The following is a 16,735-nucleotide window of genomic DNA, read 5'->3' as shown; positions in this document are numbered from 1 at the left end:
AAGAGGGGAAAGTGGTGTCAGAGAGGAAGGATACGTTCTGATTTGTATTATTACTGATGCTGTTACAATGATGGATCTCAAGATGTATATGGTTGTTGAAAAGCAGCTCACAAAATTCCTGACAATTTAACGATGCTCAGGTCCATATGAACAGGCGCCAGCACACCTGTATGTGAAAACAGCCCCAAGTGTACAATGCAGGATCCTCCACCACCAGCATCTATTAACACCCACCAGACAAGCCATTTCCTCTAGGGAAAAATAACCCCCAGGAAGCCCTTCTGTATAGAAAATGAACTATGAGGAGAACTAGAGGATAAGGACCCCAAAGAATACCGGAGGCTTATGTGTGTCGACTGAAATAAATGCACAGCCTAAAAGTTAAGAGTTATGTTTTATTTGGCGGGAGGACTCGAGCCGGGGATGACAGCCCCTCTGAGAGACTGCTCCGAAGAGGTAGGGGAGGAGCCAGGATATATAGGAGCTTTACAACAAAGACCAGGTAGTTGGAATAAAAGATTACTTGTTATCTAAAGAAAATCAGGAATCTTAAGTTAGGTATAAAATAGTATCCCACTGTGGTATGCATTTGCATTTCTATGATTATCTGTTGGACGCTCATCTTTCCTGCGCATACTTCCCATTTCGCTTTTGTGGGAAACATTTTTGTCTTACTGACTTCCAGGTTACATGTATGTATGCATGTGTTGATTCATGCATTCATGTGTGTGTGTGTGTGTGTGTGTGTGTGTGTGTGTGTATACTAATCTTTGGGCAGCTATGTGTTTCAAGTGTTTTCTCCCAGTTTGTGGCTTTTCTTTCTACTTTCTTTAGAGTGTCTTTTAACAAACATGTTCTTAAGTTTAATTTCATAGAACATTATCAACCTTTCCCTTTGTGTTTTTTGTGTTTAAGAGATTTTTCACTCCATCAAGACCATACAAGTTTGTTTTACTTCATAACTGTAGTCACGTCTTTGCCACCCGCCAGTGATCTGCAGCGCCTCCTCTCTCCACATCAGTTCCCCTACTTTATGGTTCTATGGTCCACTCCACTGGTCAGTTCGTCTATCCCAAAGCCAGTAATATACCACCTTAATTTTTGTATCTTTAAAATAGCTCTTGAGCATAATAAGGCAAGGATCTTTATTTCCTTCTTTAAGAATGTTCAGCTATTTTTATTTGGGGGCCTGTCTGTGCCCACCAAGCTCCTCACAAAATTAATGCACTTAATTTCATTTCTGAGAATCATCTTTTTGATACTGAATCTTTCTATTCAATAAGACAATGTCTCCATTTAATTTTTTAATGTCATAAATAAAGTTTCATAATTTTTTCAAACAGCTTGCATATATTTCTAGATCCACTTTTGTTCCTACTGTCAACATTATCTTTCTTTGATTGATTACCTTGTGTCTGTTGCTGGTAGCAAGAAAGGCAATTAATTATTTTTAATATGAATCTTATATTCAGCTATCTTGAAACACTCATTCTTTCTCATAATTTTTTGATCCTTACAGATTTTCAATGGAAACATTCACCACTTGAGAAAGACAGTGTCATGTTTCTTCTTTTTCAGCCATTATTGTGTTTCTACTCCCCGCCTTTGCACACATGCCAGAATTTTCAGAACCATATTGAACAGAGGTGGTGGGGGCCTCCTGTCTTTTTTCTGACTTTAGGAGATCAGCTGACTTTTTTTTATATTCTATTATTGCTTTATTGTCTGTGAGTACAGAGCCTGTTTGATTTGAAATCTCCATGGTAAAACAGGAGATGATACCTAATGAGCACTTACTAAGAAAACAGAACAGGAACAGGAGTGCTCTGCTCCTCCTGGCTTGCCTTGCGCTTTACCTATGACAGAGTTGACATCTCTCTAATTCTTTCTCTCAGTCTATTGAGAAAAACCCATGATTTTACTTGGCTAATGTCATGAATTAAATTTTGTATTTTCAAGTGGAAATCTTTCTCTCCCCCTTCAATTCCTGTGAAAATCCAACTTGGTCTTTGTAATAAACTTACTGATCTCATCTATGTTCACAGGTGTGGCACCTCTCAATCCTTTCTTCCATTGTTTGTGTCATATTTATGCATGAAGGTCCTGCTGATCTGAAATAATGAGTTAAGGAAGGAACTCTAACTCCACCGTTCTGTGGAAGAGGTAGTATACGGTTGCAATGATCTGTTCCTCACCGGCTAGGGAAAGAATCTGAAATGTAAGTCACTTAACATGTAAAAACTGGGTCTCAGGCTTTCTCTGTGAAGAAACTTTCAACTACTGATTCAGTTTCTTCGGTGCATTCTATATTCAGTACGTCCTGAGAATTGCAACACCATGTCTAGACATCTATCCTATAAACACATACTAATGCTCTAAAAGACTCTGTACAAAGATACTCATTGTTGTCTTATAAATAACAAAAACAGCAAAAAACCCAAACAACAACAAAGAACCCTAAATGTTCATTAAGGAAGAGATAATTTAAAATTTTGGATAAGACTACACTATGCAGTACTATGCAGCAATGTATTAAAAGGCATTAATAAAAAAAGTAAATTGATGCGTATGCAAATATAAACATTACATAAAATGATCCTATTTACATAAAAAACAAAAAATTCCAAATCCCTAAATGTTTGTGTATGCAATTATTTAAGAAATATAGATACTTTATGTCAAAGGCTTACACCAAATTCTTATTTTCTAATAACTACCTGCATATACCGTGTCATCATAAATAGGAAGCATCTTTAAAATTATAAAATATTTTTCACAATTTTTCAAATTAAATATATTTCATGCTGTTTTACAACCAGCTTAGGTCATGACAATCTAATTATATATTTTAGTCAAAGCTTATATAGAAGACAGTGTGCAACTTTTTAAAGCTGATATTTAAGGTCCTCTGCAGCATGCTAAACAGACAATGTAATTATGCTTACTGATTTCATTAATCACTGCTCTTATTTTGGAGACAAAAGGGACAACTTCACTGGAATTCATTTTGACTCTTTCCATAAGATCAGCACCTGCGAAGTGTTTTACTTACAAATATAATCCAGTTATAAACAAAATTTTAAGGCAATGAATTGAAAATTTACTTAAGATTCATATATAACTTGAATATAAGACTGAATTTATCTACCAAAGGAATTAATTCTATTACCTAACTTTTCCTTCCCGAAGATGCTGGTCAGAATCAGAAAGGATAAAATATTTGTTTGTTCATATATCTACCATGTGCTTAAAGTAATGGGTCTCAAGCTTTGTGGTCTCAGGCCCCCTTCATACTCTTAGAGGAAGGGGCTTTGTTCAGATTATATAAATCTACCAACAGTTGTTCTATTATAAAATGAAACAAAAATTTTTAAATATTTATTTATTCATTGAATAATACAAATAAACCCATTTGTGTTAACAAAATCACTGCAGATTGATGCCACTTTCTTGGTTCCTGCAAATATGCTGGCACTTTACCCACCACTGCTTCTGCCCCATCAGTGCAAATGCCAACCCAGTGAAAAGGGCACCTCACTGCTGTGAAAATCATTGTGCCCTCACGGATGCCCGCTTGGTGACCACGGATCACATTTAAGAATCACTCATTTGAAAGTATATACAAACGAACAGTGTCATAATTAGGAGTTTACCCCAGACTTATAACTTGGGAACAGATACAAAATAAACATAAAGAATTCCTAAAGGGATTGTTTACTCTGTGGCTCAACAAAGACATGCTTTTTTATAAAATTAACTTCTCTGGGACAAGGTAGGTCCCTATTTAAATAAACAGACAAATAAAAGACAAAGTACAGTTACAGCACAGAAGGTATACAGTCAGCTCCTCACTCTCTTACTAGCCCACTAGAAACTGATCATGACAAGACGTAATATCGAGTATCAGCTGAGGCCGGGACATTCTGAGCCCACACACTTCCTGCGGGAGTGAGAACTACAGTTACCAAGCACACATCCCACAACCCGTCACTTCTTAGGTATACACACCCTAGAAAATCTCTCAAACACACGCCCAAGGAAACATGTACAATAACATTCAATGTAACATATATAAAAACAGCAAAAAATTGGAAGTAACCTAGACACTCAACAAAAGGATTAATAATAAAACTGGAACATATTTATGCAACAGAATGTTATATGTGCATCATGAAAATGAAGGAATTAAAGTCTAAATATGGATAAATTTAACAATGTTGGAAGACTTGTAAGTATAGAAATAAGTGTAACATATTTATAATCATATATAATTACAGAAAGATACACAGGATAATAACCATTTACATAAGTTTTTAAAAGAAGAATGCTACTTTGGGATACAAAACATGCATGGAAATAATAAATTCCAAATTCAACTGGTGGTGACCTCAGCAGAGGGGAGGGATGTGACTGGCAATGGACACAGAGAACTTCAACCTTATTTGTAATACTGTATTGCTTTAGTTAGGTGATGGTTACTCAATACGTTACTCTTTAAACATTTTTGGATGTCTGGTATAGTATCTTCATAATTAATTTTTTTCTATGAAAAGTTAAAATTTAGCAGAGAAAAAAAGTTAATAGGGCCAAAAAATTCTACATTAAATTAGTAGGATGTATTTGTTAACGAAGTTATGGTTCAAACTCACTGTCACTTAACACTGAGAATATAATTGTAAACTGAGAATATAAAATGTTGCTTAGCGCATGTTAGCTAATACATACTGGCTAACAGAAGTAGCTAAATGTAGTGTGATACGGGGGAAGGGAGTGGATGAAAGAGGAGCCAAAGCAATGCAGAAGTGGAAGCTGATGGGACAGACGAGGACTCTGGATGAGGTGGTCCTGAGGGGACCCCGTAACTGCATCATGGGACCCATCATGTCCTATGGTCTCAGGACACCATGAGGATGCCCTCTAACACACCAACCAGAGGTCTGATGGGGGGCTTTTACCAACATTCTGACCCTGTGGCCACACAACATGCTTTGAAAAGCACACTCAGGTTAAAGAGACCAGGCTGCTGGAAGCCATGGCAGGAGCCAAAGAATCAAGGTTTGCTCGTAACACTTGTGGCCCATTCACTGCACACCAGTCCCAGCAGAGAAGTCATGGAATACTGCTGTATCCACACAACAGTGTGAGGCAGAAAATGAGTACCTTTGAAGTCAGGAAAGAAAATAACTGCCCACCTAGAATTTCAAACGAATCAAATCTATCCATCAAAAATGATGGTGAAATAAAGACATTTTCACACACCCACTCAGACACACTCACCCACACAATCAGACGTCAGAAGGCCTACACTAAAAGAAACACTACAGGGAAATATTCACACAGGTTATGCAAGGAGAGTTTAAAATCTTATTTGATACCGTTTACAAGAGATACGTCTTAAAGTGTAAGAGCACAGAATGGCTAAAGAAAAAGGGTAAAAAAATACGCAAATATCAAGCAAAAGAAAACTTGTAAAGTCATCTTAATCTCTGACAAGGGAGAGTAAGGCAAGAAACATGACTCAAGACAGAGGGTCACTTTATAATTCTTAAGAATTTTTTAATGGATCATCATGTTTGTTATTATAAACAAAATACAAAAAAGACACAGCTCTAAAATATAAAGAAGCAAAAATTCACACATCTACAACCACAGTGGGTTTTTAACAGACCTCTCACAGGAGCTGACAAAGCAGTCAAATATCCTTATCAAGTATCCCTAACAAGAAATAGAAAAAAGGAAGAAAAAATCCCAAAATAGAAGAAAGATAAAAAACTAGAGTAAAAAAGTTTTTTTAAATAGAAAATAAATGTGCAAGAGAAAAAAATCAAAGTAGCTTGTTCTTTGAGAAAAACTAAAAAAATAAAAGGGCTTTTAGCAAGACTCATAATGGAAAATCAAAGAAAGCACAAATTCCAATCAAGAATGAAAGAAGGCCAGTACTAAGGATTTTACAGACAATAAAACAATGAGAGAATATTATTAACAACTCTGGCCCAATTAATTTGAAAAAGGACAAACAACCAAATTTCTAGGAAAACACAACTTACTAAAACTGACAAAGAAACAGAAAATCTGAAAACACAAATACATATTAAAGAAACTGAGTATGTAATTCAGTTTCTTGAGTAAAGTGTCTACTCCAATCTTTTGCTAATTTTTTTCCTAAATAATTTGTTTTATTCTTGGATATAAGTGTTTTTCAGAAATATGATTCACAATCATTTTCTCTCCATCTGTGGCTTATCTTTTGATGATTCTTGATGGGTTTTGGAAGTTTTAATTTTAAAGAAGTACAGTTTCATCAATTTTTCTCTTTTATTACTTGTGCTTTTGGTGTTCTCTCTAATCAACCTTCATTATTAATTAAAAAGTCATGGCAAACTAAGAATAAAAGAATTTTTTTGATCTGATAAACAGCAATTATAAAATACCTATACCTAACATCACTTTTAATGGTCAGTTATTTCTTCTCAGAGATCAAGAAATTATACAGATGGGAACAGATGTACTAGTCAGTGTAATAAGAAAGGTTTTTAATTGCAAAGATCAGAAAGAAAAAAATAAAACTGTCATTATTAACCGATGACTTAATTATACATGAAAAATAGCCAAAAGAATTTACAAATCATGAAAATAAGTGAATTTAGTAAGGTTTCTAGATGCAAGTTCAATATATGAAAACCGACTGTGTTTCTATATAGTAGCAAAAGAAATTTGTGCAATTTTAAAAAGATATCTTAACATTAAAAAGATCAAACAGCCAAGGAATAAATCTAATAAAAGATGTATAAGATCTTGACCCAAAAACCTACAAAATCTAAATTAAAGCAGTCCTGAATAAATGAAAAACTACATCGTGTTTATGGAGTAGTACTGTATGGAGTGTTGGTAGACTCCATGCTAAAAGAAGTAAATTCGCTCCAAATTAATAGAGTCAGTGTGGTTCCAATCAAAGCCCTAATGCTTTCAGAAACTGACAAAATGAATATGCAAAAGCCTAATAATAGTCAAGATAACTCTTGAAGAAGAAAAGGTTGAAGAAGAAAAAGTTGAAGCATTTATACTAAAAGAAGATACACTGTAAAGCTATAGTCGTTAAGAGAACTTCAAATTGGCTCAAAGATAAACAGAGCAATGGAACAAAACAGCAAGTCCAGAAAATATCTGCCTTATTTATGACAAAGATGGCACTGCTGGAACATGCCAATAAATGGGAATAAGGCCACTGGAGGTTCATATGGGAAAAAATAGTTCTTGACCCTTCATATCATATACACAAGCAAATCAATTAATGGTGAATTACTGCCTAAATGTGAAAGGTCAAACAATTAACTTCTAAATGAAAACATCCAAAGATATCTTCAAGACATTAGTAAGAAGATTTTTAAAAGATTTCCCCAAAGAATTCTAAAAGGAAAACACTAGATTTCACTAAAATTAAAATCTTCTGTTCCTCAAAAGATATCATTAAGCGAGGGAATATGGAAGTGAAAGAATGGGAAAAGTTATCTGAAATACACGTGCCCTGTGCGTATAAAGAGCTGTAAATCGGGAAGATAAATTAGCCAACTAAAAAATACAAGTAAACGATACAGACAATTCACAAAAGAGGGCATCACACCGGCTAATAAAGACATGAAAAGGAATATGACATAATTAGCCAACAAGGAAGCATAAATTAAAAACACAATTTTATAAGCAATACAGAGTTAAAAGTGTTAGTGAAGGTACGGAGCAATGAAAACTCTGATTTAATGCTGCTGGGGGTAAAAATCACTTTGGAAAGCAATCCCACCCCAAGTGCACCATGCATCAGAAATGCATAATATGTAACTAAAAAAAATGCACAATACATATAAAATAAACAAGTTTATACTGCACAGCACAGGGAAATATATTCAAGATCTTGTAGTAAAAAAAGAATATGAAAATGAATATATGTATGTTCAGGTATGACTGAAGAATTCTGCTGTACAGCAGAAACTGACACAACACTGTAAACTGACTGTAACTCAAAAAAAATGCACAAGCACATTCACAGAAGCATTATTTAGAACAGCTGAAACCAGCAACACCCCCAAATACTCACCAACAGCATAACGAACTGCGAAATACTCCCAAATATGATCACCCTATTCCTAGGTGAACAGTACGTACTGAACCCCGCAAACATGCTAAGTAGAAGTCAGCCTTAGACCACATGCTGGATAATACCAGTTCCATAAACTTTAAAAACAGGCAAAATTAGTACTTGGTAATAAAAATCAGAAAAACACCCAGCATCTTTTGGGTGAGAGATGGTTAATGAGAAGAGGCGTAAGGAATGCGCTGGGGTGTGCTGGTAAGGGTAGTGTTCATTTCTTAATGTGGGCGGTGACTGCACAGGTGAGTTCATTTTGCAGAAATTTATTACATGCTTATAGTCCGTGTGATTTTCCATATGTTCATTATAATTCAATTTTTAAAAGTTCATGTTAAAAATACTCCTTCTGCAGCCAATTAAGCCCACCATGCTCTTTTCCCCAAGGAGGCCTGGTGTGCAATGGCTGCAAACAGGAGCCCCCTCAGCAGTGCATGCAGCCTGCTGCTTGTATGGACTGCCCTAAGGGACCTTGGAGACAGCCCTTTCCAGTGAACATTCATGTCTAACTTCATGCTGTCCCCAGTCTAGGCTCCAGACAGGTATGCAGGGTGCCTCTGGAAAGTCCCAGCACACAGGGCCCAGGGGCCACACTGGCCAAGTCATCGTGTCCACCCACACCAGCTGCAGAACAAGGAGCATGTGCATGTGTGTTAAATGAATGTAACAACAAGAAATGGCTGAACTTAATTAAACCAAGAGCAAGTTTAATTTGAAATTAAAAAAAAAAATAGAACAAACTAACAATCTGAGTATGAAGTGATGAGAAAACACAACGTTAGAAGTGAAAAGTAGATCTACACCAGAAATTAACGCAACGTTGTAAACTGACTCTTCTATGATAAAAAAGAAAAAAAGTGAAAAGTGGAAACTGTCAAGAGATAATGATGATTTTGGAATTACAAGATAATGTATATAACTTTATATTGTAAATAAAAATGTATTGAAACATAATCATTTGACTTATAAAATTATTAGCAAAATCGACCCAAGAAAAGACAATAAATACAAATTTTGAAATATAGTATCTTTCACATATAATTTCTTTGCCCCGAAGGCACTAGACTCAGATCATTTAGGGCTGCATTCTCTTTTCCGAGGTTAGAAGTTTTCCTGTTACTTAAAACACTTTAGATAAAGATAGAATAAGCTGCCCTGTTTACCCCATGAGATTAGTGATGCTAAAATATTAGTACAAAGAAAGAATACAATGGTTCAATTCCACTTGATACACATACAGAAATCCTAAGTAAAATCTGAAAAAAGCAAGTATAGAAATAAGCTCAAAAATATAATTAAGGAATACAAGAATGATTTAACAGTAGAAGTGTATTAATTCATCATGTGATTAGAGAAGGACAGGATGGTGATTTCAGTGTATGATAAAAAGGCATGTGGTGTATGTTATGCTTCCTAAAAACTTAGCTCAAGTGGATACTTTTAAAACTTCTTAAGAATATCTGTTAGGTTCTCATTAATACGAGAAACAAGATGTCTAGCATCCTGTTTTTGTTTAGTAATTTGGAGGTCCTGAAAAATGTGATTAAAAAGAAAAAGAAAGGAGTTTTGTGTAAGTTAAAGGAAGGGACAAAATTATAATTGGGTGATACGACTGTTTACCAGAGAACTCAAGAACATCAACTGAAAGGCTGCTCTGGTGCCTTAGAAGATAAATGTGTAAAAGCCAATAACTTTCTTATATCCTAACAACAGGTTTTATTTATAGTTTGTTCAAAATCCATTAACTCTTGTATCCTAACAAGAAATATGCAACATAATGTATGTTCACAGATGGATATGTGTGATATGAAATGAAATAACTGAATGACCGTGCTGCACACCTGAAACCAACACAACACTGTCAGTCAACCACACTTCAACGAAAAGAAAGAAGAGCAGAGTTGGAGGGCTGATTCTTCAACCTCCTGATACAATTCACTTAACAGTCCTTTAACCTCTCGGGAATGCAGCTGTATCATTAAAATAAAAAGCACTGAGCTCACTTATATGTGGAAACTAAAAAGGAAAAACTCTGAAACAGAAGACAGTGGTGGTTGCTAGGGTTTAGGAGTGGGGGAAACTGGGAGGTGTTGCTCACAGGGAACAGATCACCAGTTATAAGACTGACAGGTTTGGGGACCAGTGCTCAGCATGGCGATTACACAGAACACTAGATCATGTACCTAAATGCTGCTGAGAGAGCAGGTCTTAAATGTTCTCACCAGGCACACACAAACTGGTGACTGTGACGGGGGCGGAGGAGATAGCTGACAATATCATGGTACTCAGTTTGCAATTTACAGAAGGATCTCATCAACACATCAGATGCCTTAAACTCACACAATGTCGCATGCCAATTATATCTCAATAAAGCTGGGGGACAATGAGCTGGAAAGGCTGGTTCGATTTCACGTGCTTGCTGCGGCATTCATGAAATTACACAGAGGAAGGGACTTTGGAAATTTTAAACAGGTTGTATAATAAAAAAACACTGTTAATATTTTAAAACCTACTTGAGCAAGAATACAGGAAGGCATAGAAATGTAATGATACAGCTTCATGAATAGCAAATTTGATTAAAACATGGCAAAATGTGGTACATTATTTGGTTGTAATTTATTTTGATAAAGTGAATATTAAGAGCATATGAGAGCAGGGATGAAGAATTAGTGATAGAGTGCAGGCTTAGCATGCACAAGGGTCCAGGTTTCAATCCCCAGCACCTCCATTAAAATCAATAAATAAAAGTCTAATTACCTCCCTCCTAAACAAGAATAATAAAAAAAGAGCACAGGGAACAACCTAAATGTCCATCTACTACATGACTGGATAAAGAATATGTGGTATGTATTTATACAATGGAATACTACTCAGCCATAAAAAGGGGTAAAATTCTGCCATTTGCCACAACATAGATGAACCAGGAGGGTATTATGCTTAGTGAAATATGTCTGACAGAGAAAGACAAACACTGTATGTTAGCACATATATATGGGGTCTAAAAAATCAAACTAATGAATATATATATATATATATATATTTTTAAAAAGCATATGCTGCACCTTCGAACAACAACTATGAATAGGGGAGTGGGGACAGGGTGAGGGCACACTTAGATGGACTTAGCACCCAGACTTCCACGGGTGACTGTCACATAAAGGAAACTTTCCTATCTTTTGGGATTTGGTGAAGGGAAGAGCTGAGAAACTTAGGTTCTGGAGTAAAATTAATAATACCTATTATTATTATTTGTGAAGCAGTTCTTTTTCAAGAACTGTGTGAAGCACTTTACAGACATCATCCATTATCTTATATCAGAGCCAAGCGTTTGCTTATGGGAACCAGAATACTTAATTCATTTTTAAACTGAAGTATTGTCAGTTTACAATGCTGTGTCAATTTCTGGAGCACAGCACATACTGAGTAATTCATGATTAACAACTTCAACCAGATGCATTACTTTCAAAGCTGGAAGATGAGAATGTACTACCCAACAGCCAGATGTTCCCATGTGTAAGTTACAGGCAGAAAAATCCAGATGTAAGAGTAGAAATATCCTGATATCTCTAGACTTTATTTGAAAGCAAGCATTATATCAGACACCCTCCTACCCTCTGTGCCTGAGCCCTATGCTAATTAGAAATAAGCTTAATGAGAGAATGAAGGAGGTACGAGTCAATGAATGAAGAAGTTTGCTGCCCTGCTAGAGGTTAAGTTGGATAAAACCATGCTGAGCAACTACGCCTTTCTCTGCATGGGGGAGAGTACTGACAGCCTCCTAGAGGGACTTACTCCAGTATTTAACAACTAACAGTGTCATCAGTTCCTCCTCAAATGTCATACCAAGATTTTGATCCAAATCTATCTCAGTTCTCTCTGTAAAGCAGAGAAGGGCTAGTCCACACACCACGTAGCGCTCTGGAGTCTGGATTCGTGTGTTTACTTCGTTCCTTGTCCTGCTCAACCCTAGGCAAAAGGGTTTCCAGGAAGGGGTTTCTCATTTTTAATATACTTTCTTTTCTAATGGATGTATAGTTGGTTTACAATGTTGTGTCAGTTTCTGGTGTACAGCATAGTGATTCAGTGATTCCTTTTCATATTTTTTCATTACAGGTTATTACAAGATATTGAATAGAGTTCCCTGTGCTGTCCAGAAGGTGCTTGTTGTTTATTTCATATATAATAGTATCTGCAATAATAGACTTTTAATCATCTTAGTTTTTTTTTTCATTTTTTGAGTCCATCTTTATGTCCTAGTGAAGTTAGAAAATCTAAAATTGAGCGCAGTAATTTGATGTGAAGTTAGTTTAGTCAGGGCCAATGGGCACGGGAGTGACTGAATCAAGCATTCAGGTGCTTTTTGAATATGTATATCCTGACCTCCTTTTTTTTCCTGAAATGATTGCTATTTCTCCTCACTTCGGACCCAGGGCATCTAGGAATGGCCACCTGAAAACTGAAGGGAAACCAACAAAGCAAGATCTGAAGTCAATTCAGAGATCTCTTTGGCTTTTTGATCCATGTTTATGGTCATGATCAGATCAGAGGGGCAAAGGAGAGCCCAGGGGTCAGATCCCACCCACCACCTCTTTTTGCTGTCTGGGAGCTAAGAATGGTTTTTGCGTTTTTAATGGTGACATTTGACAATTGTGCAGGTATGCGCACTATCCTTGATGTTGACTCCTGTTCAGCAGCGCCTAAAATATTTACTATCCGACCCTTTAAGGGAAAGTTCCCCAACCTTCCCTCTTGACAAATTCTTTTTTCATAAAAAGAGGAACTTAAAGCTCTTGTGAAACAGTTATATTATTGGTAGAAGGGAACGTGGGTACGGAGTTTTCCAGGAAGCACTTCTGGCTGTAACCCACTTAGAATCTTCTGTCTGGAATCTGTCACTTAGGATGTTCTTTGTCACTAATTGTGTGGCTTCTTTCCTCATAAACCATGGATGGCCATTTCCTCCCGAGCCAAAACAGAGTATGACATTTTAAAAACAAACAATTCAGCGAGAGCAAAACGGAAGACAACAGGAGTTTGGTATTTACCGAGACAAGATTTTTTTTCGTATATTCAGTTTTCAAAAAAAGGCAGAACTGAGAGCATCTCGGAGCAGCGCCCACCGCGCTCCACCCTGGAGGAGACGGGAGGAGGGGTCAGGAACTCCCCAGAAGCAGTTTAAAGTGAGACCCCTTCAACTTCTCTGCTCCTGCCCCCAGGCACTGAGCCTCTCTGCCTTGCTGAGCAAATGCTCTCCCAGGGAGCACACAGCCACCCCTCAGGGGCACCGACTGGGGAAACCAAGGAGCTGTTACAAAGCCCTCCATGCAGAAAGCTGAGCATCTCTCATCTGGTTGTTAAACCAAGTCTGAGGCAAGATCGGCTCCACCAAGAGGGGTGCTTAGACAAAAACGAATCAGACTAACACCTGGACTGCAAACCCAGCTGTAATGACCAGCACTGCTCTTGCAGGGCCACACAACCCCTGCGGTAATTTTGTAGGGAAAAGATTCATGTGATTTGCCTCATTTTACCACAAAAGAGCTGTGTTGTATGATTTAAACTACTGGCACCTGAACGGATTAAGAACACTGCTTGAGGCTACCTAAAGATAAATTCATGAGTTAGAAGATGTTGATACTTAATTAAAAATTAATAAATTATTTTTTAAAGTAAATGCAACAACACCCATAGCATGATTTGGTCAAGTTCTCACCTCTGGGGAATTCGCAAACTTTTTAAGTATTTTGACCTCTGTGGAATAGCTGGCCAATATAAACAAATCACTTGATAATTAAATTTTTTTACACTTCTGAAACCTTTCTCTATGATGTATACTTTTTCACCTCTGTATCTGACAATGATCTAAACTAATAATGGGTAAGACATAAGACTGTTTAATCATAAAAGCTATCTTTTATTGTGTCTCAAAATTCTAAACATACTCACTGTCATCGCTCATCTGCCAGGAAATTTGGGAATTTCTAGCCTACCGATGAGAAAATATCATGTGGGAGGTATATACATGATGCTTTCATAAATTCACAAAGAAAGTGGTTTTAAAGCAAACTTACCTACAAAACAGAAACAGACTCACATACATAGTAAACAGTCTTATGATTACCAGTGGGAAAGCGGGTGGGAAGGGATAAATTAGGAGTTTGAGATTTGCACATACTAACTACTCTGTAGAAAATAGATAAACAAGTTTCTTCTGTACAGCACAGGGAACTATATTTAATACCTTGCAGTAACCCATAATGAAAAAGAACATGAAAACAAATATATGTATATATATGTATGACTGAAACATTATGCTGTACGCCGGAACTGACACAACATTGTAAACAATACTTCAATTAAAAAAAAGTGGTTTCAACTCCTGCTATTGATGCCTTCTCTGTGATTCTGTCTACCAAGCAAAATAAAAATTATAAAGGTATTAATAAGGTTAATTAATAAACAGAAAATTCCATTCCCAAAGTAAGCTTCAGTGCCAAGAGTCTCATTTGCTTGGATTGTGTGACTGCCCAATCTCCATCCACTTCTCTTTAGAGCAAGTAGACATGCACAGAGCACAGTCAGGCACCTTCTGTCCCTGACAGTGACTACTAGCAGGGAAGGGACCAGGGTAAAAGCATGTCTTATGCAAGATCAGGTTGATGGTAAACACTATGTTATAAACAATGAATAGCACTGTCAGGGTAGGACACGCGTGAGGCGCTCAAACAGGGAGGAGGAGGTTGAGGATCCACTTCCAGCACTTCCATGTCTTTTACCACTCCTATTTCTGACCTTTCTTTTGCCACTTTTCGTAGCATTGCCACCACTGGCAGGTAAAGGGGCAGCAATGGGACTTGGCCATGTGGCTGATGGGGCTACATTTCCCAGCACTGGTGTGAAAAGGCACTGGAAGAGGAGCAGCATCAGCTGAAAGATATGAACCACGGTCCTGGCCTGTGCCCAACACTGACCAGGTGACCCTGGGTGACGCACTTAGTCTCTCTGGGCTTCCAGCTGTGTACTAATAAAATAAGGTTTTCTCATTCCACAAATATATCCAATATGAAATGTAACGTGAAAGTCAAACATAATGACATCTCACCTGCTTGCCTCAGGGAAACGTACAAGCACTGAACACTATGTGAATGTAAATGCACAGTTAAGAAAATCATTGAGGTTAAGCGCTAAACTCAACATAGAGATAAATTCTTATGGATTTTCTAGGCCTTCCTCATTTTCAATTACAACACTGAATTAAAAGTTATTAGCTATGTTCCAGACCACCACCCCTGTGAATAAATCAAGTAGGAAAGCACTGCCTGGATGCCCACTGTTGCCCAATGCTAAGCAGGGTGAGGGGTATAAAGGAGGCTGAACATGGGAGCCTTCTCCACTTACCAGCTAAGTGAGGAGAAACATTGGAAACCACCCGGGAATGGTACCAAGTCAGTACTCAAAGCCAAGATTACGGGCTATCGATCATCAACAGTGCAGGAATACAAAGAGGAGCTAGGAGTTGGAGTAAATAGGGAAGATTCTATAAAGGGGATGGGGCTCCAACTGGTTCCTGGGGTAATTCTAAGCTATTTTAACTGAGAACTGGATGGGAAAAAGCTGGATTCTCCTGGCTTGTGATAAAGCACAGGCTACCCTAGGAGGCTAAGGCACATAATGACTGGAACAGATAACGCAGGGCCAAAATGATGGAGGGCCGAGACTACCTGGCTGAGAGATCTGGTTGCAGTAAGTCTTTGACTTGACTCTCGATGTTGGAGGGTCAAAACTGTAGGTGGACTGAATGGTGGGGAAAGAATATCCAAGAGCTCAACAGAGGGAATTCAGGTGTCAGGGATGAAAGCTCTCCATCAGAGTATCAGCAATCAGAATGGACACTTGAAACCAAGAATGTGCAGTTCCGGGAGCTGACAAAATGTGGAAGATGGTGCGAGACAGAGAAATCAGAGACCGGTCCAAGGCTTTGGGTATCCAGGACCGGAAGAATGATTACCCCACTGAGTAAGCAGAGATGCTGCAAGTGGAAGTCAGTTCAAGAAAAAGATTACGAATTCAGTTTAAGACATGTTGAATCTGACATGTGAGCTAAGAGTAGGTGTTCTCTAAGAAGCTCAAAATTTGAAACTGAAGAACAGATCTAGAGTCTAGGATTAAGATGCAGATGGACAAGACACGATAAATCAGCTAAAAGAAAACATAGGCAAAACATTCTCAGACATAATTCTTAGCAACGTTCTCCTAGGGCAGTCTACCCAGGCAATGCAAACAAGAACAAAAATAAACAAATGGGACCCAATTAAACTCATAACCTTCCCCACAGAAAAGAAAACCATAAGCAAAAGAAAATAATCTATGAATGGGAGAAAATATATGCAAATGATGTGACTGACAAAGGCTTAATTTTTCAGAATATGTAAACAGCTCATACAACTGAGTAACAAAAACCAAACCCAACCCCAAAATGGGCAGAGGACCTGAACAAACAATTCTCCAAAGAAGACACACAAATGGCCAACAGGCACGTGAAAAAATACTCACTATCGCTATTATCAGAGAAATGCAAATCAAAACTACAATGAG

At 37.4% G+C, this 16,735-nt stretch overlaps 1 protein-coding gene and 1 non-coding gene across 3 annotated transcripts in view; one reads left to right on the top strand and one right to left on the bottom strand.

Moving 5' to 3' along the window:
* The window catches only part of LOC116153395 (ubiquitin carboxyl-terminal hydrolase 3), a 213,828-nt gene that overhangs the window by 183,596 nt on the left and 13,497 nt on the right, over positions 1–16,735 (bottom strand). The window lies entirely within an intron of this gene.
* LOC135321418 (small nucleolar RNA SNORA70) lies at positions 8,490–8,624 on the top strand. Its single transcript, XR_010381163.1, has one exon. It is a non-coding gene; the product is annotated as a small nucleolar RNA SNORA70 (small nucleolar RNA).

This window comes from Camelus dromedarius, chromosome 5, assembly GCF_036321535.1.
Source record: "Camelus dromedarius isolate mCamDro1 chromosome 5, mCamDro1.pat, whole genome shotgun sequence".
Taxonomy (NCBI): domain Eukaryota; kingdom Metazoa; phylum Chordata; class Mammalia; order Artiodactyla; family Camelidae; genus Camelus; species Camelus dromedarius.
The sequence above is the reverse complement of the archived record's forward strand: the minus strand, read 5'-3'. Positions and strand labels throughout refer to the sequence as shown.